This window comes from Peromyscus maniculatus, chromosome 16 (genome assembly GCF_049852395.1).
Source record: "Peromyscus maniculatus bairdii isolate BWxNUB_F1_BW_parent chromosome 16, HU_Pman_BW_mat_3.1, whole genome shotgun sequence".
NCBI classification, from domain to species: domain Eukaryota; kingdom Metazoa; phylum Chordata; class Mammalia; order Rodentia; family Cricetidae; genus Peromyscus; species Peromyscus maniculatus.
The window spans coordinates 11,540,307-11,567,722 of NC_134867.1; the positions used below are offsets into that span (position 1 = coordinate 11,540,307).

The 27,416-nt window shown below is 46.8% G+C and overlaps 1 long non-coding RNA gene across 1 annotated transcript; it reads right to left on the bottom strand.

The window, feature by feature from the left end:
• Window positions 1-22,982: 22,982 nt before the first annotated feature.
• On the bottom strand, window positions 22,983-26,794 carry LOC143268948 (uncharacterized). Its single transcript, XR_013045198.1, has 3 exons — window positions 26,536-26,794; window positions 23,754-23,884; window positions 22,983-23,307 (listed from the first exon to the last, which is right to left on the bottom strand). It is a non-coding gene; the product is annotated as an uncharacterized LOC143268948 (long non-coding RNA).
• Window positions 26,795-27,416: the final 622 nt, after the last annotated feature.

The window sequence follows — 27,416 nt, forward strand, 5'->3', positions numbered from 1 at the left end:
AATTTAGCGTGTATAATGTGTATTCTTTTTCTTACAAAGGCCCCACAACAACAAAACCTGTTTTTCTCTACCACACTCTTACAATACAAAACACCAGATGTGTGGAGGTTTCCTCCCCATCTACCAAGTGCGCTCCAGCAGACAGCAGCTGGGCACACTCTAATTCAGTTCAGCCCTGACACGGCCTGCTTGGTGACAGCATCGGATCCCACAAGTTGAGTGTTCGGTCCCATAAGACTCCCCTCCACTTCAGATGCCAACCACAACCTAGACTGATCAGCCAGCCATGACCCCGCCACAGGTTTAGTTAATTTTCCAAAATGGTTCTTGGAACACATCAAAGACTTCGCTTATAACTGCCTAATTGCAGAAAACACTCATAGAACAAGCTACACAGGGAGGGCCGAGGAGCCCATGGCCTTCCCAGGGCACATCTCTTCCCTGAACTTACCTTATTCTGCAGCCCGAGAGCTCATGTAAACTCTATCTCCCCCACAATCCACATCCCACCTTTATCCTTTAAAGTGTGTGTGTGTGTGTGTGTGTGTGTGTGTGTGTGTGATGTGTATGGATATTCTGTCTACATGTACGTCTGTGCACCTGATGCGTACCTGGTGTCAGCAGAGGTCAGAAGAGGTCATCAGTCTTCTGGGATTGGAGTCACAGACATTTGTTAACCATTATGTGGGTGCTGAGAATCGTAGAGCCATCGCTTAAATTATTGGCCGTTAGTGATCAATTAATTCAACCTCTTCCAGGATGTTGGAAGGATGGAAGGATGATCCTTTAATTCTGCCATGGTCTTCCCAGTGAAAAGCAGGGATTCTGAGCCTTTTTAACTCACCGCACTGCAGCTACTGGTGGAACATTCACATACAGGAAAGCACACTCTGAAGATCGCTAAAGGGTTTCAGACTTCTCCTAGTTATCTTGAATTGTCAACTTGACACAAGACAGAGTCATCTGAGAAGAAAGCCTCCATTGAAGACTGCCTAGATCCAGTTTACCTGTGGGCACGTCTGTGGGTGGTTGATTACTAAACTGATGAAGAAAGACCCTGTGGGTGGTATCATCCCTGGGCAGGTGGGCCTGAGTTGTATAAGAAAGCCAGCTGAGTATGAGCTAGGGAGCCAGCCAGAGCGTGAACCGATAAGCAGCATTCCTCCATGGTTTTTGCTTCGGGTTCCTGCCCTTACCTATCTCGATGATGGATATGAATTAGAAATGTGAGCCACGCAAATCCTTTCTTCTCGCTTCCTTTTGTCGGAGATTCTAGAACAGAACTTTTGTGCTGGAAGTAACTGAAACCAAAAGCATATTTTGTATTGTAGCACAATACCACAACAGGATTCCCTAAGTTATATTAACTCTGATCTCCATATATGGTTGACCTGCAACCTCTATTTATCTCTTTTATGGGTCTATGTGAGGATTTTTTTTCTTTTTTGGTTTCCCGAGACAGGGTTTCTCTGTGTAGCTTTGGAGCCTGTCCTGGAACTTGCTCTGTAGACCAGGCTGGCTTACGGACTCAGAGATCCTCCTGCCTCTGCCTCCCCAGTGCTGGGTTTAAAGGCGTGCGCCACCACCGCCTGGCTTGTATGTGAGGAATTCTGAGAGACCTGTACTCTGAAGGAAACTGCTGAGTCGTAAGCTTCCCAGGTCCTGGCTTCAGTGAGTGGGTGGCAGATTACTCATTCTCCTACCTGAGCTGCAGCAACAGGCCAAATCGCTTACCCCCACCCCACCCCCCATCCCAACCCCACCCCACCCCACCCTACCTCACTCTGCCAGCGCTGGGCATTATTCCGCTTTCTAGCTTCCCCAGGCTAACAGATAGCATTATCGCTCTAAATGATAAGGTGACGTCTCGCACGGCTTTGCTTTGCATTTCTTGGTTTACAAATCTGCAGTTTCTTTCCTATCATTGTTAGAGCTCCTGTTTGATAAGTCTTCAGCTCTATTTTTCTTCCAGGACACCATCTGTTCTTTCTTGTGGAGCGTCACAAGTTTGTTGTTTACATCAGTAATGAACCCTTTGTCACGTCTAGACGGCCTAAACTGTCCTTCACCTCTCACCTTCAGCGGAGGTTGAGTTTATTTGGGGTGCTGTGGCCATTTCTTGACTTGCATGCAACCTTGTCATGTGATCTCTTTTTTTCCTTCTCTCTGTGCTGGGATCAAACCCAGGCCGACATGTAAGCCAGACAAGCTGCCCACCACTGACATGCTCCAGGTCCTGGGTTATATATACTTGCAAAGTCTTGTTTAAGAATTTTTTTTGGTCTGTCCCAGGTTACAATGTTGTTTGTTGTTTTTTTTCTTTCATATTAACTTTATACTTTTATCTTTCCCAGTTAGGTCTAAAACACGTTGAAAATAATCCTCTTGTGCCTGAAAGGGGGTCTCGGATCCTTGTGTCTCCGCACTAGGTTCTCCGTGTCCCAGCAATGACCTGGACAGCACAGAGAAGCAGCAGTGGAGGTCGTGGAGGTCTGAGGTAGCCAGACAGATATCAGTGGCTTGGAGGCCACTGAGGACAGACCACTCCCCCATGGACTGGAAAGGCAAGCGCTTCCTGTGGGTTTAACTTACCTATGGAAAGGTGGAGTTATCGACTCCCTCCTGGTCAAAAGAATAAACAAGTCAATTCTGCCTCAGTCGGGCCTTGGATGTAGACCTGACAGTTTAAGCCACTCCAGATATTACACACTATTGCCCCCTCGTTTTCAGGGTTAACCCAGCTGGGCCTGTCAATCATGTCGCCAGGATTCCACTACCTGGGAAAGCTGCCTCACCAGAAGGAATGCTGGGAGGCGGGGGACCACTTGGTCCCTTAGTGAGGTAATGTATTGTCCTAACCAGAAGCCCCTTCCTCAGTGTAGAAACTTACAAAGCTCCCGTCATGTAGCTCCCTAGAGCCTGCCCACTTCGGAGTCCCAACTCAGAGGAACTTAACTTTCTCTTTTTCTTTTTGAGTCTTTTTCTTTCAGACATAAGCCAAAGCCTGCCTGTGCTTTCCCTGGCACTGTGGGCCTCCTCACTCATTCTCTGAAGCTCCCTCTTAACCCTCCCCCTTGCCGCTGATATGCTGGCCTCTTCCTCCAGGCAGCTGCCAAGATTTCACGGCTCACCTGCCCTGTTTTTTTTCTCTTAAACTCTAATTAAATTGTCTTCAAATTTCCTTCCAAGTCCACTTTAAAATTAGTGTATTAATGAAACTAAGATTCTCCAAAGGAAGCCCCAATTTCCCCCCTATAATATTAATAATGGATTTATTGAAAGTGAGAATGAAAACATAGAGTATACGCCACAGATGGAGGAGGGCTTGAGCAAGCATGTGAATGGAGATCCCTGAGTTCTTTTGAGGGGGATTCTTCAGGCCAGTCTGGGCAGAAGAGGAGTTGACCCACAGGGGCAGGAGTGGGGTGGGGCCAAGCCTGACAACTGGGGAACACGTATGATCACTTTAAGCACGTGTGTGTGGTTGTTCATAGGCATGAAATCCCTCCTGCCCACGGGTCACTGTAGGGATAGATTGGCTTCTCTGCACTTGGCCCCACACCGGTCACCTCTTCTCCTATCTGGATGCGTCTGGACACAGAATGGGGTTTGCTGGTTAATGTCCTATTGGGAAGACACAGGAAAAGGACTTTTTTTTTTTTTTTAAGAGGATGTGTCTTGGGTCACTGAGCTGTCCTGTCCATGCCTTTGACTCCCTTTGGATGTAAGATTAGGTAGGGATCTGATTTTATTTTCTTCATCCCTTCTTTCTCTGCGGCTCTTCCCATTACTAACTAACCCGTCACATTTTCTTAGCCTCAAGTGCTGCCTCTGGACACATGAGGTTACAGGTGTATAAGCAACTTTCTTACTGTGACAAAACACGTGAAATGGTCAACTTAAAAAGAAAATTAGGCCACGCGGTACTGTTGCTCTGGGCCTGTGCAGACACAGTAGATCGTGGTGTAAGTGTCCAGGGGAAGCCTGCTGTCCTCATGGTGGTCAGGAAACCAAGAAGGAGGGACCAGGGCTCCAAGGGCTCACTCCCCTCCACCTAACGCCCCACTACTAAGTTCCACCTCTTACAGGTTCCGCTATGTCCCAATAGCACAATAGGCTGGTGGCTTAAACCTTGAGCATGGGGGCCACTAGGGAACATTCTAGATCCAAACTATAGCAACAATTCAATGCAGACTAACCCACTTACTTCAGTGCCACGTGAGAGACACTTCTGTGCAGTGCGTCATCGTCTGGACGTCTCCTCCTTGTCATCCTACAGTTTCGAGGTTGATGTGGGCCCCTGCGGAATTTTCTTAGGCATAGCTAGAAAGGCATCTCAAGGCAGGAGAGATAGCCCGCTTGGTGGGAAGAAGCACCCGCTGGACAAGCACTGGGACCTGAGTTCGGATTCCCAGCATCCACAGGAAAAGACACATGTCTGTAAACCTAGTACTGAAGGGCAGAGACAGGCAGATCCTAGGAGCTGGCCATGAAAACCCACGCTAGCCAGAGAGGAAACAGCACAGTGGCCGTCGTGGTTCACATCCCCGGAAGTGGGCCTCGGGCTCTACAAGCATAGAAGAGCCCTTTCATCAGGCAAGGCTCCAAGAGGGTGCTTTCGAGAATGCTCCATGCACAGCAGGGGGCTGAGAAGGCAGCCAAGCGTCCCCCAGTGGCCTAGCACCCTAAGCCAGAGGCGACTGAGGCTGGGATTGAGAGAATGAGACTCTGCCAGCTTGGTGACGGGAGGCCAAGGTGTGACTGGGTCAAGAATGGCAGATGCTAGCACGTGACTGTGAAGACAGACCGCGTCAAGTTAGCAACCGAAAGAGAGCTGAGGGCTAGAAGCTCCGTCCCCCAAGGCCTTGGTGCTGCTGTGCCCATTTCCACCCCACCCCACCCCACCCCACCCCATCCCATCCCTGCACAGGGTCTGAGGTGATCTCCAGAGAGAAGATGACCCAGGGAGAGAAAAAAAAATCCAGAAATTCAGTTTTGGGGTTTTGTTTGTTTTGTTTATTTGAGACTGGGTCTCACTATGCAGCCTTGGCTGGCCTGGATCTTGCTGTGTAGACCAGGCTAGCCTCAGATTCATAGAGATCTGCCTCTGCCTCTCTCTGCCTCTGCCTCTACCCATCTCTGCACCCCCACTTCCTGCCCCCAGCCCCTCCCCCAGCCCCTTCCTCCCCTGCACCTCTGTACCTGTGTGCCTCTGCCTCTGCCTCCCAAGTGCTGGGATTAAATGTATGTGCTATATGCCCAACTCAGGAAAGTTGTCTTAAGGCACCATTCTGTAGAACTGATGAGCACAATTTTGTGTTAATAAACGGTTGTGGTTTATTTTACCCAAGATACGACATATGGTATTACATAGGTTTCACATCTATTATAAAATGTTTACCTTCTGGAGACCAGATTCAAGCATTACAAAAAGAAAATCTCAGAGGGCTTGGAGAATGAAACCAGTAAACATCATGTGACACAGTTGGTCAGCTAAGAAACTGAGGCAGAAATCAAAAGCTTTGCTTCCCACAGGGAGTTAGAGGTGAACGACGATGGACTGCTAGATGATCTGCCTCCCCCTGGCTCTGAATGTGAGCAGGAACAGCCCTCCTGAGACCCCGGCCCTGCTTGTAGAGCTCTTCTGGGTCACAGGAGCTGAACTACAAATAGAGAACTTCTCAGTGTGGTCTCTCATCTCCAGGGCGATGGCACCACCACACAGGAAGTACACAGCACATCAGCGGTGGCCTGGAGTCCTGTCGCTGCTCAGTGACTCCCTCTGTCACATCCGTCCAGCACTTGGATAGCTAGTCATCATGCAGCTGACCTGAGAAGTTCTCCGCATATAGGAAGACATGGGTATAGTTTTTATATGTCCTTCCTTGTTTATGGATAAAAAACGTTCTGAGACAGGCCTGGTGCTACTGCTGCTGGAGGTTTTAGCCCAGCTCTAACAAGCTAGGCTCGGTCAGCTCTTCACATACACCACCTAAATATACGCGCTTGTGACAGTAAAAGCAAAAGGAAAAAGGGGGGAAGGGGGGTTCAGTATAGGCACAGTGGAAACAAGAATAAATAAGGAGGCCCACGACCTCGTAAGTCTTCAGAGGTACCAGCTCAGTTTTAAACGAGGACAAGAAGTATGCACAGCTGAGCAGTCCTGATAAAGCTGTGGTTCTGCCCATCCCTGACCCAATGTTATCAACAGTCTGCTAACCTTCCAGAACCCTGTGGAAGCTTTTCCTGCAAACCAAGGTCCTCTTCTAATAGGCACCTGACTTCAACCTTTCCTTCCCAGAATGATTCCTAGGGGAAATTACAGTCCCTTGGGATCCTTGTTTGGGCATCTGGTAGCCAAAGGGAGGGGCGCTTGCACCTTTGTGTCTTTGCTCTGTCAGGATGGTTACAATATACAGATATAACTGAGGCAGGAGGAGTGTGCTCCTAGACAAATGCTACAAATCCAATCTCAAAAAAAGTCCCTAAGGAAAGGCAGATTCTGCTCCCAAGGCTACATTCCACTTTCTCTTGGTCCCGAAGGGGCTTTCTGCACAATTCCTATAGGGCCAGCCCCAGCACAGAGTCCCCTGTCCCCTGGTCTCTGAAAGCCTTAGGCAGCCAAGAGGCAGACAGCTCTCCTGCTCTGAGGGCCTCCTGGCTGGCTGTCCGCTGCTCCTTCTGTGTAGGCCGGCTATCCTAGCCAAGAGGACCCCATCCCATCTTGAATTCAGGGAAGTCTCGTTCTAAAGCAGCCTCGCCCAGTCTGCCGCACGCCTCTTTCGCACTAATCATGGGATGCAGACTTTGTGACCACATCGTTCTTACCATTTGTCTCAGTATTTGTTCAACAGGAGGCTCCATGCCCTACTGTCCACACCACGCGGCCATTATTATTCTGTATTCCATTGCCAAGGGGGACAGGAAACTCCAGAAGACTCAGTCACCCAAGAACTCACTCTGGAGGGTAGTCCCCATGTTGACCTCAGTCATCAGTTCTGTATCTGGTTCCCCCAGTACTGAGGTGGAGTAGGAAGCCTCATCCTCAGCCTATATGCATCCCCCAACTCAAAAGGCAGAAATGATTTTTACATTTATGAAGGACTGAAAGGAACTCAAAATAACAATAACCTGGGGGCACACAGAAAGTAAAGGCTTGGAGAGATGGCTCAGCAGTTAAGAGCATTGACTGCTCTTCAGAGGACCAAGTTCAGTTCCCAGCACCACACGAGAGCTCATGGAGGTCTCTAAGGAGGTCTGCTGCCCTCTCCTGGCCTCTGCCAGGACTTGAGGCCCATAAAACTGAAAAATGTATGATTTGCCTTCTCCAGCAAAAGGTCGCTGACCAACCTCTGACCCAGGTTAAACCCTCCCTGTCCTGATGGCTGTGTGTCTCGAAGGTGATTGCCGCTCAGAATGATGGGAAAGCAACTGGACCAATTCCTACCAAACACCTACCCTGCAGAGTGTGACAATTGGTTTTCAACTCTGGTCTAGCTCAGTCTCCTTGGTGTGTCTTTTCTCTAGGCCTAGGACTGTTTTCTCCTTTATTGTGTCTACTTGTTCAAAGCTTCAAAATGTAAACACTCAGGACTATGGATCTATACATTGCTATATGTATATATGCAACAACAATTAATGAAGAGGGCGTGAATGTGAAAGAGAGCAAGAAGGGGGGATTGGGGGGATTGGGGGGTAGAAAGGGAAGGGAAAATGATATAATTATATTATAATTTCAAAAAATTGGAAGAAATAATTTAAACTTTAAAAAAGGTCCCTCGGGTCTCTGTCATGACCCACTGTGGCCACAACTATCAGAACGTGTCTGGGCATCCCTATCAAATCTCCGCTCTCTGTTGAAATTCCCCAGAGAGAAAGGGAACTGTCTTTTGCTTCTAACTGTGCTGGGTTATGAGTTAGCCAAATGACTGACTTCTCAAGGGCAGAGTGTAACCCAAAGCTGCCCCTTTGGGATTCCCCTAGCAGGGCTGTGGCAATGACAGAAAATGGGAGTCACCTGCTTACTATGCAGAGATGCATATAAAATTAATACTACGTGTCAAGTTCACTGGCCAAGCTTGAGAGCAAAGATGGGAGAAAAAGAACCCATGCCCAGTAGCATTAGAGTTAAGGGAGCCCAGGCTGGGGCTGTAGCTTGCTGATGGAATACTTGTCTAGCATGGAAGTTCAATCACCAGTACTGCTTCCACCCCCCCCACCCCCCCCAACCCCCGCCAAAAAAGTTAAAGGAGTCTGTTGTTAGCGGGGTTTGCTTTTGCAGGGGTGGTCAGGAGGGTAATACAGCCACAGAAGTCAGCACCAGCAGCAAGCCATGTGTTGTATCCCCGGGATTCCACGGAAGCCAGCCAGGCAGGAAAACAGGTGATGGGTCTCCTGAGAACCAGTGACTATGTGTCCCGTACTGTGGGGACAGGCTCAAGTCCTATAGGGCAGAGTAATTAGAGCTAAGCAGGCTCTTCCACTAATGCCAGTGGGGAACTGGAGGGCTGAAGAGGAGAGAGAGAATATTCTAGGGACAGCATTGACATTAACAGAGAATCAGCGTCAGTACACTAATAGCGGTACAGATAACTGGAGATTGCCCCACACACACACAATTTGCTTCTGCACCTGACCGGTATGGGTAAGTCAGCATGGCAGGACACCCTTGGCCACAACCAAGAGGTGGGGGGAGACAGATGAGCACTTGCAGAAATATCTGCGGATGACTCCAGATGACCTTGACGTGGTGTTTAGCAGGGACACTGGGAGCAAACTAAAGGACCTTGGTCAGTGAAGCCAAAATGCTTTTGATCTGTTGGACGCCTTTCCCTTGAATCTGAAACTATCTGTCCAGAGAGGGGGTCAGAAGGAAACCCAGGAGTCGAGAGAGTCAAGTCTGGTTACACTCTAACTGGGGAAGCCAGCTGGCTAAGAGACCCAACCTCCCCAGGGACTAGGAAGACATGAAGCATAAGGCCTTCCAGCTGAGTCTCCCTCTGTGTCAAAGAGCAGCACTGTGTGAGTCTCTCACACCGACGTTGAGATGTCTGAGCTGCTTCCATTGCTTCTGAGTCCAGTGTGAAAGCTGTTTAGGTGCTTGTCCCTGCTGCCCTGGCTAGCTCTATCCAGAGTCAAGAGCAGAAGGTTGACTAGTTAGCTAAATGAATGGTAGACGGGACTTTTCATTGGTTAAATGTGTCATCTGTGATCAGGCTTCAATTGTTGAATGATAGTCATGACAAATGATTGGCTACACCTCTTCTCAGGCTGCCAGTACTCTTATGTAAGCCAAGTGTAAGACTTGGGCCATCCCTTAGCCATAACATCAGCTATGTGGCTCTCAATCTGTCTTGCATTCAGCTCTAAATCCAGACAATTCTGATTGTGGTGTTGACATCTGGTCTTAAGACTGTTCTTCCATATCTGTAAAGAAAACCTTTGTTTAAAGAATGAACAGAGCTAGCCCTTGATCCCAGCACTGGAGGCAGAGGCAGGAGGATCTCTGTGAGTCCGAGGCTGGCCTGGTCTTCATGCCAAGTTCTAGGACAACCAGGACTACTTAGAGAAACCTGTCTCAAACAGTAACAACAAAGAATGAACACAGCATTCAGAGAGCCAGAATGTTGCTCATCCTCCAGAAGCAGACAGACAAATGCCTTTTCATCTCCTTGCTGATAACAAACACTCATTTGGGTTAAGACCTGTCTTACTTACGGTTTCTATCACTGTGAAGAGACACCATGACCACAGCAACTCTTATAAAGGAAAACATTTAGTCGGGGCTGGCTTACAGTTCAGAGGTTAGTCCATTATGGTCATGGCAGGAAACGAAGCAGCGTGCAGGCAGACATGGTGCTGGAGAAGGAGCTGGGAGGTCTACATCTTGACCTACAGGCAACAAGAAGTGGTCTGAGACACTGGGTAGGGCTTGAGCATATATGAGACCTCAAAGCCCACCCCCATAGTGACATACTTCCTGCAACAAGGCCACACCACTCCAATGAAGCCACACCTAATAGTGCCACTCCCTATGAGCTTATGGGGGCCAGCATTCATTCACTTGTCCATATGGCAAATACTTCAAATAGGATGCAAATAATAGCAATCAGTGTCGAGTATTATGGCAGGAGAAATACAGAGAAGTGGGACCAGAGCCAGACACAGCATTCAAGGATGGAAGGTTAACACCCATCCTTGCTTGGCTGGAAAATGTCAAGGGCTGGAATTTATGGCACAGGCCAAATGCTTGAGGGCCACTGTGTCCCATGACCCTATTATACAACTCATAGTCCAAGGACATCTTTTTGATCCCACGGTCATCCTTCTCACATCAGTTTGGGACCATGTGGACACCTGGTCCTCTGCTATTTTTAACTCAGAGGGTAATGAGGTTCAAAACCACATAATGCAGTTGGCAGATTTCATCCCCAGAGAACAAAGCATGAAGAGGTTCAGTGACTTGCCCAAGGGCATTTATTGAGTCAACAGTTGAAATGGGAACAGAACCCAGTCACCAGACACTGGGGCCAGGTGACTCCCCGTTCTGTCAGTATCTACTAGGGGGGAAATGATCTTGTGAAGGATCAAATGACTCCAGTCTTTTGATGAGCGTGCAAATTAAGGAGCAAACGAGAAGCGTGTTGGATTTCCCTTGACACAACCTCTTCAGAAGATGCAGCAACCGGCAGGAGAAGAGTGTGACTTAAGTTATAATAATAAAAGCAAACGTGTTTTTAAAATCCCCTCAGAGAACTAGTCAGCAGGAGGGCTGGCTGTGAGTGTCAGCCTAATGGAGAACAGAGGAAGAGTCAAGTGTGCCGTGCCTTAGTGTTCTCAGACAGAGGAGATGACTGTCTACAACTCACACTTTTTCTGTTTTACTGTCCTCTGTCGTCAGTCATGGAGGGGATGGGCAAGGGAAGTTTTCACTGGGTTTTTGTTGTTATACTGTGGGGCACGGACTGGGGGTTAAACTCAGGGTCTCAAGCACGCTAGGCGAGGGCTTTACCACTGAGCCACATCCCCATTCTGAGAGGTATGACTTAAGCATAGATCAATAAGACAGTCCACTTGGGACTTTGGTAAGCTGCCTAACATCACATGCTGGATGAAATCATGGCTGCCTGCAATCCTGCTGAGATAACAGAAGGTGATAGCTCCTACTCAAAAGAGGATCTGTGATTCACGTTATACCATGTGGCAAAGAACACCCGGCCTGTGTGCTGTGAGTCTACCTATCCCTGGCTGTAATTTGGATTTGGATGTACCCCCAAAGACCCATGTGTTGAAGGTATAGTCCCCAGGCAATGCTACTGTGAGGTCAGGTGGGACCTCACAGAAAATTCTTAGATCACTGGAGGTGTACCCCAGAAGAGGGTTGTGGCTCCCATTTTCTTCTCTTTTGCTTCTGGCCATGACGTAAGGAGTTTGCGCCTAAGTGTTCTCCGCCTTTGCCTCCAGCAACCTCACCAAAGGCTTGCTGGAAGTGGATCTTCTTGATTATGGAGTGGACCCTTTAACACCATGAACTGGGGCAGCGTTCCTCTTTGTAAGTTGATTATCTCCTGCATTTTGTTATAGTGACAGACAGGTGGTTTGAACACCCCTCTCAGCACATCTGTGGGAGTGGTAGAGTAGACTGTTACATTTGAGTAGACTGTTACCTTTTACGCTGAGGCTCCTGAGAGGAATGACGTTGCCTATAGAAATCCACATTTCTTTTCTTTTGGATGGAATTTCTATGAATTTCTTTAAAGACTGTGGCTTCTTTCTCCCTGTGCTTCCTCCAACCATGGTCTCAACATCTCTCGCTCATACAATCCCTCCTCTCTCTCACTGATTGGACTCCTGGAGCTCCACCTGGGGCTCAGCCGTGGATCTCTGCATCTGCTTCCATCAGACACTGAATGAGAGTTCTATCATGACAGCCAGGGTGTTCGGCCATCCAATCACCAGAGCAGGTCAGCTCAGGCACTCTCTCAACCATTGCCAGTAGTCTACAGTGGAGGTTTCTTTATGGATTTCTGCAGACCTCTCTAGCACTCTGCTAAACTAGTGAAAGTGCATGAACTGTGAACCAATGGCTGAGGAGCCCCCATGGACCTGGATCAGGCCCTCTGGATAAGTGGGACAGTTGATTAGCTTGAACTGTTTAGGAGGCCCCTGGGCCGTGGAGCTAGGACCTGTTGTTGGTGCATGAGCTGACTTTTTGGAGCCTGGGGCCTATGCTGAGACACTTTGCTTGGCCTTGGTGTAGGGAGGAGGTCCAGGGGAGACCTTGCCTTGGAGGAGGTGGGAGTGGGGGGGTGGGTTGAGGGGGGAGGGGGAGGAGGGAGGACAGGGGAATCCGTGGCTGATATGTGAAATTAAGTTAATTATAAAATAAAAATATTATTTAAAAAAAAAGACTGTGGCATGTTGACCTTGGAGAGAGACAATATGGTGTTTTCCTCCATGCTGCTCTGTGCTACACCATAACAGTGTGACATCTGCTTCTTAGCCCTTCCCGTACCCAGCGGAACCACCTTGGACTAAGTTTCTACAGTAATTCTCTGATAAAACAGAGCTAAGATGATTTGATGGTTTCATTTGTCAGTTTGACTGGGGTGGGGAATACCCAGATAGACTGAAAAATACTATTTCCAGGTTTGCTTCAGATGTTTCTGAAAGACATCAACGCTTAAATACGTAGACTGAGGGGAGAAAGAGGCTGTCTTGAGTGTAGCTGGACGTTAGCTAATCCCTTGAAGGAACAAACAATATGAAAAAGGTGGAGAGAGAATGAGTTTTGCCTCTGAGCGGAGGATCTCTCTCTCCCTGTCTTTGGACATGGTCCTGACGTGGGAGCTCTCAGGCTCACATTGGGGTTCATACCCGTGAGCTTCCTCATTCTTCAGCATGCAGATGGTGGACTGGTGGACTTATCGGCCTCCATATTGGTGTGGCAACCTCTAATAAATCTCCATGTGCACTCAGTTGGTAGTCTGTCTTTCTGGAGATCTCAGACCAACAGTTCCCTTAATATCTTTCTGCTTAAAAGAGAAATGGATGCTGAGAGGGCAAGTTTATCCTTTGGCCATGTGATCCACCATGTGCTAAAACCTTCCTACAGGGTTGATTTTATAAATGCACAAAGCACAGTGTCAGTATCACAGACCTTGGGACATCCAGGTCCCCGGCAGCGTGTGACTACAAAGCGTGGACCCTGGTGTCCTCAGTCTCCTGCTCTAACAGATGGTTAATAGATGGACTGTATTGGGAAGAAATGCACCAAAAACCATAGTCCTTTCCCAGTGTTTCAAGAGTTTGTAACATGGAAGCAGGCCTTTCTAGAACAAAACACTAGGGAAGAAAATTCTGTTTAATGAAAAAGGTTCCTCTTGGCCAGGTGTGGTAGCACAACACCTTTAGTCCCAGAATTTAGGAGGAAGAAGCAGGCAGATCTTTGAGTTTGAAGGCAGCCTGGTCTACACAGAGAATTCCAGGACAACCAGGGCTACACAGAGAAACCTTTTCTCAAAAAGAAAAAAAGAAAGAGAGAAGGAGGAGGATGAAGACAAAGAAGGAGAAGAAAGAAGGAAAAAAGGAAGGAAGAAAGGAAGGAAGGGAAGGGAAGGGAGGAAGGAAAGAAAGAAAGAAAGAAAGAAAGAAAGAAGGAAGGAAGGAAGGAAGGAAGGAAGGAAGGAAGGAAGAAAGAAAAGAAAAGAAAAGAAAAGAAAAGAAAAGAAAAGAAAAGAAAAGAAAAGAAAAGAAAAGAAAAGAAAAGAAAAGAAAAGAAAAGAAAAGAAAAAAGTTTCTCTTGATGGACAAACGCTTTGATCTTCTATCAGGCTATAGAAGAACCTAGAAGTTACTTTACAGAAAGAGTGGAACAGAATTATCTTCTCTGAGGTCTAGGCTGGCACATCCCACTGCCTACTGGACATTGCCCCATCACTGCATTCTCAGAATCCATGTCTCCACTCCCATCTTACCAACCTGCTTCAGCAGCAGGGTTTCCCCTCAGTGATGCCACCATTTTTATTTTCAAACAAGCACCCAGTCTAGGAACGAGGGGAACATTCTTGAGCCTTTCTCTCTCATCCTCTTCACCACCCAGTAGGTTCCTGAGTCCTGCTACCCTGCCTCCTAAAGACCTACCGTATTTACCCACTCCTTGGCTGAGGCTGCCTGCTTCAGTCCAGGCCCCGCCCCTGCCTTGCCTCTGTTTCCTCCATGAGTGTGGAACAGTCCTTCCAAAATGCAGATCAGAGCCTGTCCCTGTCATGACATGAGCCTCATGTCACTCAGTGGCACTCTGTGGGGAACAAAGGCCACACAAAGCCTATAAAGAGCCCCGTTGCTTGGACGGTTTTCTCTGCCACCTGCTCCATCCTTGAGCTATGAAAATGTTGAGGTCCTGGGTGAACCTCTGCACACACTCTTCCTACAGCCCTTTACTCTCACTTCCTCTCACCTGACTAACTGAGGCTCTCAGCTCGGCTCAGAAGCTCCATCTCAACCACGGAGCTCCAGAGCATAGCTCTGTGTCTTTTTCAGAGCTCTCGCCTACTTGCTCATCCTGTGGGGGAAATGATTTGAGCATAACTCGGGGAAAGGAGTTGACAGGTGAACTTGCCCGTGCCTGGGGAAGGTGAGGACTGCATGTGCGTGGGTGGAGATGTGATGAAGGAAACTTCCAAGGGCTTCTGTCCTGAGGTTTCTTTTCTGGAGCCTCAGAGCGCTGGATAGAGCATGTCCTGGAAGTATGGATGACCCCTACTCCTGGTTCCTGAACTAGACTCTCCATCTTTGTTTCTCAGTGCCGGGCATCCAAAGGCAGGTAGGAGCTCCTGCCCACCATCATCAAATGCCTCGATACCATCGATGAAGAGAGACAAACTGCAAACAGGTCCCTAACCAGAAGCACAGGTTGTACCTGCTCCACACTGACTCAACTATTCAGGTTCGCAATCCGTTATGGACATTTGCACTGACACTCCCTATGAAGAACAGAAGAATATCTTGAACTGGGAAGGATCCGCTGGGGTGAAATGTGGCAGAGACTTGGCTGGACTGTGAGGCAAAAGAAAAAAAAAAGACTGGGACTGAGGACCAGCTGCCAGCTGCAACCTTGTCCCTGGGCTACTTAGCTCCCCACCCGGTTCTTTCACGTCAAAGTCCTGTGTTGAAGAATGCTGTCCCTCCGTGTAACAGCTGTGACCACTTGTAAAGGACCCTAGAGATCAGGCTATCAAGGACCCTAGAGATCAGGCTATCGACCTTCCTTCATGGGAGGAGACGGTGGGGTGGGTCACTGGACCCTCACCTGAGAGTCTGGCCACTCCCTCCTCCACCTCCCAGCCAGTTTCTGTAAACCGCCCTACCTGCAAGCTAACTGAGGAAGGCTGACTGAGGATGACTCCATCTCTGCAACTACAGAGAAGTTGTTTTAAGTACCAGAGTGAGGCACTGCTTTGGGTCCCCTGCTCCTGTAAGCAGCCTGTCCACCATGTTCCCGCGAATGAACCAAATGAACTCACACACAGGCTCCCCACACTGGACCGCCCCCCTGGGGGGATTGTTCTTTGTGTTTGTCCTTGGTACTCTGTGAAGGAGGGACGCTTGTCTCCCAGGAAAAGAGCTCTGTAACACCCTGCTGTATGGAAAATGTACTCTCAATACCCAGTTGAGTTAGCTGGTTTTAGAAAATGAACAAACAAATAAACTTGTGAAATCAAAATTAAAAAATCCCAGAATTCAATTGTCCTCTCAAATTTTTCCATTGAGCAAATGAAAAGAATAATAGTAGTTAAAAAAAACCCAAAAACCTGAATGGATCAATTTTCTTAAGGTCATGCAAGACATGACATCTCCCTTCTAACTGGTGTGCCCTTTGGAAGGTGGCTATTTTTCTTCCATTTTTACACACACACACACACACACACTTCCCTCAAGCACTCTGTGTAGCTCCACGTCACTGCTTTCCTCTTGTGCACCTGGTGGCGACTGTTGATGAATAAACAGAAAAGCCTCATTTGTAATTTGGTGGCTTGCAGTCCCGACTACATTTTCCAAAGGAAATGACATCATAAGAGGCTTTGGGTTTCCTGGGGCTGTCCACACAGCCCAATTAACCTAGCACACCACTGAAAGGCTATATATTTTCAGAAGGAAATAAAAGGAGAAAGAAGTACAGTAACTATAATGTTCATGAAATAACCAAACGAGAATCCTGAACAAGAAACGCTCGTCTGGAGCAGACCTCAGCTTCACTGCCAGGCTCTGCTCAGAAGAGGAGGCCGCCTCTCTGAACTGAATGATCGCGGCTTGAAATGAGTGACTTCCCTTCCTAACAGCCGGCTTTCTGACAGCTACTCAGCTCGGCCAGGCATGCACTGCTTTCATCTCTCATGAACAGTCTCTCTGAAGTCAGTGACATCTCCACGGCAACCAGAGCAAGTTTTCCCACTGATGTTGAGATAGAAAGGGAGAAGAAATTGCCGCGTTTTGTTAAGGGGGCTGAACCCTGAGATGTCAGGGGAATGGAGATAAGAGGTTCAAGGCATTGTCCTCTGTTTCTTGATGGGCCCGGGCTATTCCCAATGAGCACGGGAAACAGCAGTTTCTACCTTTTACTACTCACTGAGGAAGAGAGATCCTGATGGATGATGAAGGAAGGACAAGAAGAAGCTGGGTTAGGGAGCACTGCACACACCGAGGCCTGTGCTGCCAAGCAGCTCCGTGCAACTGGACCCCACTGAGTTCTCACTGAGAGGCTGGCCCTGTGCCTCGTACTGCAGAGGTTATTTACAGCGCGAGGGTGCAGACAAAGGAGAGTCAGCACAGATATCACAGGGAGGGCAGGAGGAGGGCTGGAGGAGGGCAGAGCAGGAGTCCAGAGAAAGGGCAGTGCTGTCCCCAGAGCTGGGAGCAGCTGCAGCTTCCCGCCGCCGGCTTCACCCTTACACTCAGGCTCAGCCATCCATCCCTAGTCCTGGAGCTCCGCTGCTCAGGCTCAGTCAACAGTCTGTTGATACAGCTCATGGATTCAGCAGTCGGCAGGCCTTTCACACCCGGAGACTCACAGAATTCCCACACCCCTGGACACACACACACACACACACACACACACACACACACACACACACACACACACACACCGTGGGTCACGTTGGTCTGCATGACTGGGATCTGATCCACTTCCCGATTCCAGACTGAGGCCCTGCATCTGCCTTTGGGTCCCCGAGGCACCGTTTCATCACCCCAGGTGCATTCCTGCTCTCCAGAAACTGGTCACTTAGAACCTCCCTCCTAGCACATCTGACTTGGTTTCAGCTAGCAGCCACTTGTGTACTATTCCCCTGCCCAGTAGGAGACTGGGCCTTCCAGGTTCCTGACTGACTGTTGTCCATGCTTGTGTGGGCCTCTGAAGATAGGGCCTTGAACTACTGGTACCCCTTCATGTGATTGTCCCCCAAAGGCCTGTCAGATTTGGGTAGAAAGTTTGTCTTCATTTCCACAGACATGATTGCAAACTACTGAAACCCAAACCTGCCTCATTCCCAAGCCAAGTGGGCTATGATATCGGCATCTGAAATGGGTCTTTTAAAGCATCCAGGATTTGGAGAAGCACATTGTTAAAACCAGGGCTCTTGATCCGAGTCGTGGGGACTGAACAATGGCACAGGCCACACCAGGGTGGACAAATGAGCTTCCTGGGCCACTAGCAGGTACGCACACCAGGTCCTCTTGGAGCTGGGTTGTGTAAATACAACTAGTCCCTTCCTAGGGTTCTTAAAGTGAAAAAGATTAAAACTAAAATTTACTAAACACAGCCACTCATTGTTTGCAAACGAGTCAGGAGTGCACAGGGACAAGACACGACAGCCTCCTGGGGCCGTAGAAAGGAGCTGGGACTCCAGGAGAGATGGTATTGAGCTGTTAAACAGTTTTAAGCTGAGCGGTGATGTAATCAGATGGGCCTTCAAGAGATCTGCTATGCTGCTGAAGGAACAGAGGAGACAGGGAGGAGGACGCAGAGACCCAAACGGCCAAGGTGGCTACTTCCGCTCCATTGCTCCAGGAGGGACACTAAGGTTCGAATGCATTTAAATATATTGGAAACTTAATCCTCAACTCAAGTATCAGGAGTCAGCACTCAACAAAAGGTGTTCAGGCTGGCCAGGGTGGTGTACGCTGAAGAGACAGGGGCAGGAGGATCATGCATTGGAAGCCAGCTTGGGCTCCGTATTGTAGTCAGTGAGATGGATTGGTGGGTTAAGGTGCCGGCCACCAATCTTGAGAACCTGAGTTCCATCTCGGGGACCCTGTGATGGAAGGAGAGAACCAGCTCCGGAAAGCTGTCCTCTGATCTTGGTGTTTGCACCATGGCGCTCCTGTGAATGCACACACATACATTATAAAAGTTTGTTGTTATTTTTTAGGTGATTAGGTTATGAGGGTTCTGCCTCTGTGAACTAGTTAATGCTACCACGGGGATGGGCAACTTATCTTGAAAGTGGGCTTATAAAAGTGAATTCAACCCTCTTGCATTCCTCTCTTTATTAATTAATTAATTTATTTACTTATTTTTGAGACAAGGTCTCCCTATGTAGCCCTGACTGTCCTGGAACTCACTCTGTAGATCAGGCTGACCTAGAACTCACAGAGATCTGCCTACCTCTGCCTCCCGCGTGCTGGGATTTAAGGCGTGCGCTGCCACATCCACCCTGTCCTGTATTCATGCTATGGACTCCTTTGCCCCCCTGCCTTCTGCCACTGGATGACACAGTATGAAGATTCTCACAGATGCCGGTGAAACGTTCTTGGGACTTCCCAACCTCCAGAACAATTAGTTAATTAAATGTCTATTGTCTGAGAAGTGCCCTGTCTGGGACACTTTGTTTCAGCAACACAGGGGAAAACAAGGGACAGGAGAGCTCGCAGGCTGCAGGTGCAGAGTGCACAGAGCCCTGCTTCTGGGCCTCCCCCACCCACGCCACCGACTTTTATTTTACTTTCCACTGGCTTTTCCCCTTTCTAGGGGCTTCTCTGCACACCACGTTTCTTGATTGTCCAGCTGCACCTGCCCCTTAACCCTCTGCCTCTCGCTCTTCTTCTCCTGATTTCTGCTCTAGTTTGCCGTGAGGGCTGGGGAGCCTCCTGTTTTACCCCAAGAAACTCCAGCTACAAGCATTAAGAGAAAAGCCTGGCCCCAGAAAAGGAAGTCTTCCTCCTGCCTGTTGGAAGCAAGGAGACCAATTTTCCCACCACAGAAGCAGAACATCAAAGGCCTCAGCTATACCTGGGCTCAACAGAACTGGCTGCTGGGAGTTTGCTACTCACTTCCACCGTCAGTTTATAACGCTCTGCAAGCTTTCCCTGACCCCTCCTTTAACCTAAAATGCCTCCTCTCCCGCTGCCTGAACGCCCACCCATTAAGCTAGTCATTTCTTTGTGTTAATCATTACTTTTGCCTAATGACCCCCCTTTGAACATCAAAATCCTCCCGGAAGGAGAGCTCTTTGGCTTCCTAAACAAAGACTGGAAGGGAGCTCAGAGAGCTTCCAGCTCTCCCGAAGAGATTGGGATACAAATTAATTTTGACAGGCTACAGAATTAATAAGGTAAAAGAGGAATGTGGTTATCAATGTAATTGTTTTCTTATTTTATCTTTTCTATTCTTCATAGACCTGGAGCATACAGGCAGTAACATATAAAAGTTTAAATGGTGCATTTTAATGATTTTTCTTTTTTCTTTATATTAAAATAAAAATTTTATTTTTTCTATGTGAATGGGTGTTTTGACTGCACGTATATCAGCATGAACCAGGTACCCTCAGAGGCCAGAAGATAGCATCAGATCCCTTGGGACTGGAGTTACAGATGGTTGTTAGTGGCCATGTGGGTGCTGGGACCCAGAATCCTCTGGAAGAACAGCCATGTTGATGAGTCATCTTTCCAGTTCCTAAAGACTTTTCTATGGGTTTACAACCCTGAAACTCCTGTAACCACACAGATTCAACACTGTAGTCCTCCTGGGCATTCTGACTTCTGCTGCCATGGTTGAGTTTGTCTGTTCTTCAGTTTCATATAAATGGTGTTGTGTAGGGTCCTAGCTACTTTGGCTTAATGAAATTCTTTGGGGATTCACACATACTATAGTATGTACCAGCAATGTATCCATTTCAAACACTGTAGAAAATTACATGAATGGATTAAAATTTCTTAATCATTTTCCATTGGTAGACATTTGGGTCATTTTTAGTTTTGGAGTATTTTAACTAAAACTTCTATGAACAGTCTAGTGTACAATTTTATCTACCTATGCACTAGTCTTTTTTCTTGGGTAATATACCTAGAAGTGGGATTATTAAATTGTAGAAATATATTTAATTTGACTAAAATTTGCCAGAGTTCCAAAATGATTATACTGTTCATTGTTGTTTGTTGAAACAAGGTCTCCAGGCTGTCTTTAAACTAATCATCCACCTGCCTCAGTCTCCTTCCTGGATGCTTGTTATTTATATTCCCACCAGCAAACATGGGAATGTCATAGTCATTTTATACTCTTACAAACAATGGGTGTTTTTAGTCTTTTCAATTTTAGCTATTCTAGTAGATATAGTAATTTGTAAACTGTTTGTGTCAGAGGAGTGGATTACTGAGTCAGGGATCCTAGGAGGAAAACAGAGGCCTCATATGAGTGACAACTGAGAAAGTGGAGTTCTGGTGGAGTCTTGTTTCATTTTAACAATAAACTGGGGTTAGAAAACTACAGAAATATTTTTTTGGGTCAACTAAAGGAAAGCCAGTGTTCAGGACTATATCACCAGGGGGAGGGAGCTAACCTAGGCTAAATCTGGAATACTCTGGTGGAGTACATTTGAAGACAACACTGTAAACCTACCTCTGATGGCCCTGAAGGAAAAGAACCTCCTATAAGGAGGTTGCAAGCGAAAGAATGGAGAAGGGAAGTATTGAAAGGTATCGCTGGGCAGTGGTGGCGCACGCCTTTAGTCCCAGCACTCGGGAGGCAGAGGCAGGCGGATCTCTGTGAGTTCAAGTCCAACCTGGGCTACAGACTAAGATCCAAGACAGGAACCAAAGCTACACAGAGAAACTCTGTCTCGAAAAACAAAGCAAAACAAAAACAAAAAAAGAAAGGTATCTAGTTACTGACAGAATTGAGAGTTAAGCGCCAGGCCCACCAATGGACAGGACCCAGAGAGAGACTAGATGCCAGGAGCCTCCCTGACAACCACCCCTGAGGACCTCTGTTACTTACTCATGGCTGAAAGATACAGAAAATCTTAGCAACCCTCAGCTCTAGAAGAGGTAGGACTCCTAAGGGGAGGGTCAGGCACCTGAACTGATACCATGAAGAATGCATGGGAGAAGGACTGCTCTAAGAGAATCTAATTCTGTCAGGAAGGAGGAACAAAGACAGATAATTGGCACACGGCATGATGACCCTGGTTGCAACAGCTAGCATGTTCACACTAACATGGTTTTTGCTTGTTTGGTTGGTTGGTTGGTTGGTTAGTTGGTTTCTGGTTTTTCCAGAAAGGGTTTCTCTGTGTAACAGTCCTGGCTGTCCTAGAACTCACTTTGTAGACCAGGCTGACCTTGAACTCACAGAGATCTGCCTGCCTCTGCTCCCCAAGTGCTTGGTTTAAGGCGTGTGCCATCACTCTGGGTACTAACATGTTAATAGCAATAGGAGAAAGGAAAGAAATTGACCTGAGTCCACAGGGTGAACAACAGAATTTGATATGACAATATGAGATTATATAATGCTGGCGGTGTAGATCAGTGGCAGAGTGCTCAGAAAAGAAAAAGAAAAGACTGTGCTCTCCAAAGTTCCCTAATTTGTCACTTTTATCAAGTCCTTCCTCCCATTACTGCAGCGTCTCCTGAGAGTGAGAGGCCTGTCCAGGGAGTGATGGTGGCGGCCACAGGAGACAGGAACTTCAGAAGGGAGCAGATCACGGCCCAAGCGTCACACTCCTCAGCTCCCTTTCCCCTGAACACAGTGAGCACTGTGCCTAGGGCCTCTGAGCTTCTAAAGGCCCGTGGCAATATTTACAACTTGGGGACCTCAGCGTGGAGGCTCCTTTCTCACTCTTTGGTGGCAACACTGCCTCCAGCTCACAAGCCTGTGGACCTTTAGCCCGTGTTCCCAAAGCCAAGTCAACAGCAAAAGCTGAGGGAGAAAATGAGCAAGCAAGCAAGGAAGGTCGGGGACAAGTGATTGCGAGGTGCAGGGTAGATCTAAGAGATGATGAAAATGTCCCAGTCACCCAAAATGAGCCAGTCTGCTTTTGAGGGGCATGCATTTTTGTACAATGGGAAGAAAACTGTCTGGAGTTATCATGAATATATCACTACATGACCTCAGGCAGGTCATAACCCTTAACCCCTTATTTCTCCATCTTTAAAATGAAGGGGGTTAGCAGGCTGGTCCATCTTGTGATCACATCCTTATGGAGATTCATATATCTCAGGAATAAAGAAGGGAATCATGTCAGCCTCCCCAACACATCTTCCCTAACGCTCTACTGAAACCCAGGAGTGTATAAGAAAAAGCATCTTGTCCAAATGACCATTCTCAGCCCCCAAGCCATGCAGCCTGTGATTAGCAGAATCTACTTTGCCATAATTGAGCAGGGTAGTTCTAGGAAAAAATTACACAAAATTTCACTAAATGGGCATTCATTTGAAACAAGAGCTTCCCAAGGCTAACCAGACCGCGGGGACCGGCATACTGCGCCAATTACGTAATACGGCGAGTGCCTTCAACCTCCTTCCATCTTAGGTGAACTGGCTTTCTAGTCACCAGTCTACAGCCCACTGTAATTTATTTTCTTTGTGGTAAATGGCAAACATGTCCAAATTAGTTAAATGGGTTTAATATGTGGTTGCTTTTGAGGATCAAAAAATCTGTGACCACTCCTTCCAAGGAGACATCAGCCCACAACATATGGACCTAATCTCCATTTTCGTTTCTTTGTTTTATTTTTGTTCCTTCCAAATGGCTTCATTTTCTTTCTGCTGAGGCCAAATGATTTTACTAAGTGATTGCTTGTGCTTATATTCTGAGCAAATGCTTTGCAACATTTTACATCCCTCCACTAGCCACCACAGCTGCTGTCAACTGTGGATCTTGGGATGGCAAGGTCTCTGTCCTGCCCATAGCTAGCCAAATGCAGTCCTGGTCTCACCGGTGTCTCAGTCAGAAACAAATGCATGACCTCTTCTCCTTCAGTGCCCTTCTCAGAGGAAGCTGGGACAAGCCATGCTGCTAATCCACGGGAACACAACCTGAGCAGTTTGAAAATGTGCAAACACATCATTAGCAACATGTGTAAACAGTTCCCCCAAGTGTTAGGAACCCTTTAAAGTTACAATGTAATTACTCCACCATTTCATGAAAATGCACTTGCCACTGCGAGATTTACATTCGTCAAGAGTCATGATGATCAGGAATAAATAAAAGGTACTTTCCATGGCTCATACAGCATTTTTACTTATTTATAGAGTCTATATATCCATTGCCTGTTTAAAAAAGGATCTGAGGTGACTTATAAACCAGTAGGTATGACATAACTCTACGAAACCAAGGCATAAGGAAGGAAAATTCTCCCCAAATAAGATGAGAAGAATTAAAGGAGACTGTGACAGATTTGGTTATATAAAGATTTTAAAGTTCTAGGCTCAAAGTCCAAGGCAGTGGGCCAACAAATAAAAAGTTAACATTTAGGACTCACCTCAAATCCATAAGAGAGCAGCCATTCACCAGAGCCAACAAAAGACACACAAGAACAAAATCCTCAGGAGGGAAATGCAGAACTCCGGGTCCTTTAGCTGTTTCAGATTAAAACAGCATGACAGTTTTCACCTGAGTGAGAAACATGAGAAATAAATAGAAGGAACCAGAACATAGTGTCATATGAACATTTGGTTGTTTAATTTTTTTCCCCCTAGCACAAACAATCCTGCTGCAAAACAGCCTGGGACATAGACTTCTTAGAAAATGCACACTTAAAATAACATAGGTCTCATAAACAATGAGGTAAATTTGCATGGGCATTTTTAACGGGGTAAGTTCTGCCAGTTTAATCTCCTGAAACACTGCAAAGCACCATCCTTCCATGTGAGTTATATGAGCTGCCCATAATGATCTGAAAAGATGGTTTACTCCCTCTGAAGACTCTCTGCTGACTGAATCTACGGTGAGGGTCGACACTCTCACGCCTGTGCTTGGGGGCAGAGCCTTGGGCGTGATCAGGGTCAGACAAAGATGTCACAGCTGAACATCCGTGGCTTTACAAGAGGAAGAACAGAGTAGCATATAGGAACAGCAACATGTCCAGGTGTGCTCGTGTGTACATGCACCAACATACAAAGACATCATATGTCGTCCTATGCCACCTCAGGATACCACTAGCAAGGCCATAACCAGGTGTCACCCACTCAGCCTGCGATATTAGGTCATTAGCAAGAGAAAACAGACAAGACACTGTTTCCCTCTAGCCATGCAAATACCATACAACCTCAAAATTGTATTAGTGGACATTTATCCCGGGGTGGGAGTGGGGACATAACTGTATCCACACAAAATATGTACGTGAATGTTCACAGCACTCTTTTTCATAATAGCTCCAAATTGAAAACAATCCATACATTCTGAAAGGCCAAGTCGTGCTGCCTCCACATTATAGAAGACCATGCAGCAATAACAAAGTTGATGAACACAACTTGGGTGAACCCCAGTGAAGTTATAATTAATGAAAAGCCAATTCTAAAAGTGTACAAACAATGGGATTCCATCTAGTTAACATTTCTGAGATAACCAAAGCAGGCAAATGGAGAGCAGATGAGGGTGAAGGGAAGAGGCAGAAAAAAAGTAGATGGGGCCACAAAGGGGCAACATTGCTTGTCTTGACCACGACTTGTGCATCTGTGCATGTGATAATAATTGTGAAGAATTAAGCACATAGTGCACATACACACAAATGAGTTTTTAAAACAACAGAGAAAGCCTGGAGAAGATGAATGGAGCAGATCAATAATATCCCATTGCAAAACTGTACTGAAAAATCTCAAGATGCTACCATCTTGGGCTAGGGATAGCAGATCAGATGGTACATTGCTTGCCTAGCATTCATGAAGCCCTAGGTTCAATCCCCAGCATAAACCAGACATCATGCCTAGAATCCCAGTAGGGACAGCTCTCAGGTGGGACAGAAGTTCAAGGCCATCCTCAGCTGTATAGCAAATTTAAAGCCAGCCTGGAACATGTGAGACCTTGTCAAAACAAACACATAACAATAAGAAACAACCCAGTGACAGGACCTTGGGCCTGGAGAAACAGTACAGACAGAGGATCTTTCTGTGTCATTTCTTACAAGTACATGTGAGTCTACTGCTGTTGTTACAATAAATACTTTAATAAAAAGTATATAAAATGACTCATATGCTGGAACATGGGGTTTATAATAAACCATCAATAAAATTGTGTCACAAAATAATAAAAACAGAATTATTCTACTTGTGATAAACAAAGACATAGATTCAGATATAGGTGAATAAATAGAAAGTGCTAATTACTTTGGTGAAGTAAATAGAGAAAGACAAGTTTTCATCTGCATTCTCTATATTTTGAAGTGGTCTATGACCAATATGTCTTTGTGATTTAAGTTTCTTTTTTAAAGGAGATATTCAATTTACAATAATGAGGGCAACTACATTTTGCTCATCTGGGGTAATGAATAACATCCCACATAAGCTGGGACCAGAGAGAGGCAAAAAAGCAGAGGGAGGGGGGATATGTTCAGGGAAGTTAGGATAAAATACTGAAGACTGCAATCCAGAGGGAAGTTGGCCTGTGGTGAACAGAAGACACAGGGGTCTTCTGCTTGGTTCTCACTACAACAGTCCTTAGGGAACCAACATGGCGGCCCTTGACAGTGACTAAACCTTTATGCATTCTGGGAAGGGTGATCAGATGGGTTTCAGGACCCCCTGCCCTGTTAGATGAATTCAAGCAAGACTCTACCATCTTCTGAACTCCAAGGCCATTACTCTTAAAGCTAAACCCCAGGTAACATTTCTGATTGTTTCCCTTTCCCCAGCCCCCAATCACCCTGAGAAATGGTCACTGGTCCCTCCAACCTTGGGGAATGTTACAGGTGCCCTCCTCAAAGAGTTCTGAGTCTTTGGACTAGATGGATCTGGAAAGTGAGTAAGGAGCTATATTTTCCCTCTAGGGAACTTCATTGGAACCAAAGTTTCTTTCCCTGTGTGCATAAAACACTTGAAAAGCTGTTGGTTCTATTCATGTCTAAGAACATGGTAATCAGTTAGCTGTTGCCACAGACCCTTTCATCCCCCTCTTTGCATGACAAGTAAGTCAGGGTATTGTATTTGCCCTGTCTCTGGTGGCCCCATTAAGACCAACAAAATCAATTCTACTGCAGTAACACCACTGTCTTCTCTGGTGACAGGAGAGTCACCTCAGAGCTATCCAGGACCTGGTGCTCCTCTTACCAATCCATTTGCTCTGCCTTGGTGAAGCACTCTTCAGGTCCCACTGGACAGGAGGTTGTAGCAACTGAACAGACTGTGAATAGTTTCCTTGCAGCTTCACTTTCCTGGGAATGGTTCCCTTGCAGCTTCACTTTCCTGGGAATGGCTCCCTTGCAGCTTCACTTTCCTGGGAATGGCTCCCTTGCAGCTTCACTTTCTGTACATGCTCCGTCTGCTCCTTCAGCCCCACTGTGGTTTATAGACAAGCAGTACCTTGGGATCACCTAAGAGTACAGCAGATTGCAGGTGCTGCTGGATAGCTGCTAAGTCAGAATTTGCATCTTAACCAGATCCCTGGGTGATATTGAAGCCTGTAAACATTTACTTCATAGCTACAGTTTCCAAACTCTACCACACATACAAGTTGTTTGTTTGTTTGTTTGTTTTTATGGTTTTTCAAGACAGGGTTTCTCTGTGTAGCTTTGAGCCTTTCCTGGAATTTGCTTTGTAGACCAGGCTGGCCTCAAACTCACAGAGATTCACCTGCCTCTGCCTCCCGAGTGCTGGAATTAAAGGCATGCACCACCACCGCCCGGCACAAGTTGTTATTTTTTTAATGTGCAAACAATAACAGTAACAACTACAGATTATTAAAAAAAAAAACCCACTCTCAAGGTTACCATGAATATAGTTCAATATCTATTCATAATTCTTAACATATCTTGTTAACAAGAAGGTAGGTAACCTCATTACCTTTGACAGAGCAATCAAGTGTCACAGCCTTTGCTCTCCCAATGTCTTATCCCCCTGTTTACTCTGCATCCCACTCAGTGACAGTTTTCTTTAAAGCGACACTACTGAGTTCAGATCTATGTCATTTTTCCATGGTTCAAACATCCCTG